The following is a 6731-nucleotide window of genomic DNA, read 5'->3' as shown; positions in this document are numbered from 1 at the left end:
ATTTAATGTGGGACGTTGCCATAGTGTGGCTTGACGAGCAGTGCTAGGTCCACACCTGGGATCAGAACCTGCAAACCCCTGGCTGCTGAAGCAGAATGTGTGAACTTAACCACTATGCCATTGGGCCAGCCCTGAATCATCTTTTTAATGTGCTGCTGAATTTTTTATTTCCTATTATTTTATTGAGGATTTTTGCATCTATATTCATCAGGGATATTGGCCTGTAGTTTTCTTTTTTTGTGGTGTTTTTTTCTGGCATTGGTATCAGAGTAATGCTGGCCTCATAAAATGAGTTTGGGAGTTTTCTCTCCTCTTAGATTTTTAAGAAGCATTTTATTAGGTTGGCATTAATTCTTCTTTAAATGTTTGGTAAAATTCACCAGTGAAACCATCTGGTCCTAAGCTTTTATTATATTTGACTTTGGGAGATATTTGGGAGATATTTGACTACTGATTTAACCTCCTTATTAGTACTTGGTCTGTTCTGATTTTCTATTTCTTCCTGATAAAGTCTTGGCAGATTGCACATTTCTAGGAATTTTTCCATTTCTTCCAAGTTGTCCAGTTTGTTGGTGTATAGTTGTTTATAGTAGCCTTTTTATGATCTTTTGTATTTTTGTGGTATCAATTGAAATGTCTTCTTTTTCATTTATAATTTTGTTGATTTGTTTCCTTTCTCTTTTTTCTTTGGTGAGTCTAACTAAAGGTTTGTCAATTTTGTTTCTCCTTTTAAAGAATCTACTCTTAGTTTGTTAATCTTTTCTATTATTTTCCTACTCTCTATTTCATTTATTTCTTGTCCAATCTTTATTATTTATTTCCTTCTGCTAGTTCTGGGCTCAGTTTGGTCTTCTCTTTATAGTTCCTTTAGGTGTAGAGTTACATTGTTTGAGATCTTGTTTCTTAATGTAGGCGTTTATTGCTGTAACTTTCTTCTTAAAACTGCTTTTGCTGTATCCCATAAGTTTGGATATTTGGTGTTTCCATTTTTGTTTCAATATGCTTTTAAATTTCCTCTTTGATCCATTGGTTGTTCAGGAGAGTATTTCTTAATTTCCTTGTATTCATAAATTTTTCAGTTTCCTCTTGTTATTCATTTCTAGTTTCATACCATCGTGGTATGAGAAGGTACGTGGTATTATTTCAATCTTATTGAATTTGCTCAGACTTGTTTTGTGGCCTAACCAATGGTTTATCCCAGAAAATGCTTCATATGCACTTGAGAGGAATGTATATTCTGCTGTTGTTGAATAGAATGTTCTGTATATGCCTGTTAGGTCCATTTGGTCTATAGCATTGTTCAAATCCACTTTTTCCTTATTGACTCTCTGTCTGGATGATCTATCCATTTTTGAGAGTGGGGTATTAAAGTCCCTCACAATATTGTATTCTTGTTTATTTCTCCTTTTAGCTTTGTTAGTTTTTGCTCTATATTTTTAGGTGCTCTGATGTTCAGTACAAATATTTACAATTAGTTATATCTTGATGGATGAATCCCTTTATCATTACATAATGACCTTCTTTGTCTCTTTTTACCACTTTTAATGTAAAGTTTATTTTGTCTGATATAAGTATAGCTACCCCTTCTTTTTTTTGGTTACCATTTGCTGAAATATCTTTTTCCATCCCTTCACTTTCAGTCTGTGTGTATCTTTAAAGTTAAATGTGCCTCTTATAGGCAGAATATTGTTGGATCTTGTTTTTTTATCCATTCAGCCAGTCTATGTCTTTTTATTGATTGGAAAATTTAAACCATTTATGTTTAAAAAGTAATTATTGATAGATAGGGACTTACTATTGTCATTTTGTTAACTGTTTTCTGTCTGTTTTGTAGATCCATTGCTCTTCACTTATCTTGCCATCTTTTTTTTTTTTGTTTTGATGTCTTTTGGTATCAGTATTCTTTATTTCTTTATCATGTTTTGTGTGTGTGTGTGCACGTAATTATTAGAGGTTTTCCCCATTTGGTTACCATGAGGATTACTTACATATAATATATTAAAAATTTAACACCGTATTTTAAACTAACAACTTAACTTTGATAGCATTCCTAAACTTTACACTTTTACTTTTCCCTCTCACATTTTAGGTTATCAATATAACAGTTTATGTATTTTTTATATTGTGTATTCAATAACAGATTATTGTAGTTATGGTTATTTTTACTACCTTTGCTTTTTTAATTTTGAAACTAGAGTTGTAAGTGAATTATGCAACAGCATTACCATGTTACAGAATCTATCTTTGACTATATATTTTACATTACCAGTGAGTTTTGTGCTACTTTCTTGAGTTTTTATAATGTTAATTAGCATCTCTTTTACTTCTGCTCAAAGAACTCCCTTTACCATTTCTTGTAAAGCACCTCTAGTGGTGATGAACTCCTTCAGTTTTTGTTGTTTTGGGAAAGGCTTTATCTCTCCATTTCTGAAGGAAAACTTTGCCAGTTATAGAATTCTTGGTTGACAGTTTTTTCTTTCAATATTGATTATATCATCCCATTCTCTCTTGGCCTGAAAAGTTTCTGTTGAGAAATATGCCAATAATCTTATGGAGGTCCCCTTGTAGCAACTTCTCTCTTTTCTCTTCCTGCTTTCAAAATTCTTTATCTTTGACTTTTGACAGTTTAATTATGTGTCTGGTGCACCCCTATTCAAGTTCAACCTTTTTGGGGACTTTTGGCTCTTATCAATCTAGGTGTCCATTTCTTTCCCTAGGTTTGGGGAGTTTTCAGCCATTATTGTTTTAAATATTCTTTCTGTCTCATTCTCTTTCTCTTCTCCTTCTGGAATTCTTATAATGCAGATATTGTTTGTTTTGATTGTGTCCCATAAGTCACAAATTCTTTCTTCACCCTTTTTCATTCTTTTTTGTTTCTGCTCCTCTGACTGGATAATTTCAAATGTCCTGTCTTCTAGATCACTGATTCCTTCTTCTATGTGGTAGAGTCTGCTTTTGCAGCTCTTCTTTGAATTCTCCAATTCAGTCATTGTAATTTTCAGCAGTAGGATTTCTGTTTAGTTTTTTTGATGGTTTCTTTGTTTTTTTTTTTAGACTACAGCCAACATGAGTCACCTATCTATTTTTATTTAATGTTAAAAAGATATAAGTTTCTCTTGGAGCCCTGAACCTGGGGGAATTTTTTTTATTGAGATATAATTGACATGTAACATTATATCAATTTTCAGTATACAACATAATGATTCAATATTTGTGTATATTGCAAAATGATCACTACAATAAGTCTGGTTAAAATCCATCACCACACATAGTCAGAATTATTTTTCTTGTGACAAGAACTTTCAAGACCCACTCTTTTAGCAACTTTCAAATATACAATAGAGTGCTATTAACTATAGTCACCATATTGCACATTATATCCCAATGACCTGTTTATTTTATAACTGGAAGTTTGTACCTTTTGACCACCTTCACCTGTTTGGCTCACTCTCTAACCCCCACCTATGGCAACCCCTAATCTCTTCTCTGTACCTGTGACTTTTGTTTTGTTTTGTTTTATATCCCACATGTAAGTGAGATCATATGATAATTTCTCTTTCTCTGTCTGAAATTTCACTTAGCACAATGCCCTCAAGATCTACCTGTGTTGTCACAAATGGAAAGATTTCTTTTTCTTTTTTATGGCTGATAATATTCCATTATATAGATATAGATATCTACATCATATTTTCTTTATTCATTTATCCATTGATGGACATTTAAATTACTTTCATGTTTGGCTATTGTAAATAACACTACAATAAACATAGGGGTGCAGATATCTTTTCCTTTTTTTAAAAAAAAATTTATTTATTTATTTATATTGAGGTAATGTTGGTTTATAACATTATATAAGTTTCAGGTGTACATCATTATATTTCAATTTCTGTGTTCACCACAGAACACAATTACGTCATGTTCACCACCCAAAGACTAGTTACCATGCATCACCATACATATGAGCCTAGTCACCACTTTTGACTTCCTCCTTTTCCCCTTCTCCTCTGGTAACCACCAATTTAATCTGTGTATGTGTTTGTTGTTTTTGTCTTCTGAGTGAGATCATACGGTATTTGACTTTCTCCATCTGATTTGTTTCACTTAGCATAGTACCCTCAAAGTCCATCCATGTTGTCACAAATGGCGAGACTTCATCTTTTTTTTATAGCTTCGTAATAGTCCATTGTGTATATGTACCACATCTTCTTTATCCATTCATCACTTGATGGGCACTTAGGTTGTTTCCAAGTCTTGGCTGCTGTGAAATAATGCCACAATGAACATAGGGGTGCGTATATATTTTTGCATATGTGTTTTCATATTCTTTGGATAAATACCCAGCAGTGGAATAGCTGAATCATATGGTAGTTCTATTCTTAATTTTTTGAGGAATCTCTGTACTGTTTTCCATAGTGACCACACCAGGTTGCATTCCCACCATCAGTGTATGAGAGTTTCTTTTCTCCACATCCTCTCCAAAGCTTGCTATTTCTTGTCTTGTTAATTATAGCCATTCTGACGGGTGTGAGGTGATATCTCATTGTAGTTTTGATTTGCATTTCCCTAATAATTAGTGATGTTGAACATCTTTTCATGTGCCCATTGGCTGTCTGTATATCTTCTTTGGAAACATATCTGTTTGGATCTTTTGCCCACTTTTTAAATGGGCTGTTAGTATTTTTGCTGTTGAGATGTATGAGTTCTTTGTATATTTTGGATGTTAACCCCTTATCATGTATATGGTTTGCAAATATCTTCTCCCAATCATTAAGTTGTCTTTTCATTTTATTGATGGTTTCTTTGCTGTGCAGAAGTTTTTTAGTTTGATGTAGTCCCATTTGTTTATTTTTTTCTTTTGTTTCCCTTGCCTGGTCAGACATGGTATTTGAAAATACACTGCTAAGACTGATGTTGGAGTGTACTGCCTGTGTTTTCTTGTAGAAGTTTTATGGTTTCGGGTCTAACATTCAAGTTTAATCCATTTTGAGTTAATTTTTGTATATGGTGTAAGATAATGGTCTACTTTCATTCTTTTGCATGTGGTAGTCCAGTTTTCCCAAAACCATTTATTGAAGAGACTTTCTCCATTGTAAGTTCTTTGCTCCCTTGTTGAAAACTAGCTGTCCATAGATGTGTGGGTTTATTTCTGGGCTCTTGATTCTGTCCCATTGATCTGTGTGTCTATTTTTGTGCCAGTACCATGCTGTTTTTATTACTATAACTTTGTAGTATATTTTGAAATCAGAGAGTGTGATATCTCCAACTTTATTCTTTTTTCTCAGGATTCTTTTGGCTATTTGGGGTCTTTTGTTGTTCCTAAGAAATTTTAATAAACAAAATTAATTTTGTTGTTCCTAAGAAATGAATAATTTTTTTATCTTGTTGTTGTTGTTCCTAACAAATAAATAAGTCCTAAATAAATTTTAGGGTTGTTTGTTCTATTTCTGTGAAAAATGTCATTGGAACTTTGATGGGGATTGCATTGAATCTGTAGATTGCTTTAGGAAGTATGGACATTTTAACTATGTTAATTATTCCAACCCAAGAGCACAGAATATCTTTCCATTTCTCTGTGTCATCTTCAATTTCTTTCAATAATGGTTTATAGTTTTCAGTGCACAGGTCTTTCACCTCTTTGGTTGAATTTATTTCTAGTATTTTATTCTTTTTTGTTGTAATTGTAAATGAGATTGTATTCTTAATTTCTCTTTCTGTTACTTCATTGTTAGTATATAGAAACACAACTGATTTTTGTATGTTGATTTTGTACCCTGCAACTTTACTGTATTTATTATTTCTAATAGTTTTTTGGTGGATTCTTCAGGGTTTTCTCTATATAAAATCATGTCATCTGCAAATAGTGACAGTTTTACTTCTTCCTTTCCAATTTGGATCCCTTCTATTTCTTTTTCTTGCCTGATTGCTCTGGCTAGGACTTCCAATACTATGTTAAGTAAGAGTGGCAAAAGTGGGCATCCTTGTTTGTTTCCTGTTCTTAAAGGGATAGCTTTCAGTTCTTCTCCATTGAGTATGATGTTGGCTGTGTGTTTGTCATATATGACCTTTATTATATTGAGGTACTTTCCTTCTATACTCATTTTATTCAGAGTTTTTATCATACATGGCAGCAGTATCTTTTCAAATGCTTTCTCTGCATCTATTGAGATGATTATGTGATTTTTATTCTTCATTTTGTTAATGTAGTGTATCATGTTGATTGATTTGCAGATGTTGAACCATCCCTGCATCCTTAGAATAAATCCCACTTGATCATGGTGGATGATCTTTTTAAAGTATTGTTGTGTTTGATTTGCTAGTATTTTGTTGAGGATTTTTGCAGAGATGTTCATCAGTAATATTGGCCTGTAATTTTCTTTTTTTGTGTTGTCTTCGTCTGGTTTTGATAACAGGGTAATATTGGCCTTGTAGAATGAGTTAGGGTGCTTCCTCTCCTCTTCAATTTTTTGGAAGAGTTTGAGCAGGATAGGTATTAAATCTTCTTGAATGTTTGGTAGAATTCACCAGGCAAGTCATCTGGTCCTGGACTTTTATTTTTTAGGAGGTTTTTGATTACTGTTTTGATGTCCTTACTGGTGATTGGTCTATTTAAATTCTTTATTTCCTCTTGATTCAGTTTCAGAGGGTTGTACGATTCTAAGAATTTATCCATTTCTTCTAGATTATCCAACTTGTTGGCATATAGCTTTTCATAGTATTCTCTTATAATTTTT

This window comes from Equus przewalskii, chromosome 29, assembly GCF_037783145.1.
Source record: "Equus przewalskii isolate Varuska chromosome 29, EquPr2, whole genome shotgun sequence".
NCBI lineage: Eukaryota > Metazoa > Chordata > Mammalia > Perissodactyla > Equidae > Equus > Equus przewalskii.
This window is presented reverse-complemented; position numbering follows the sequence as displayed.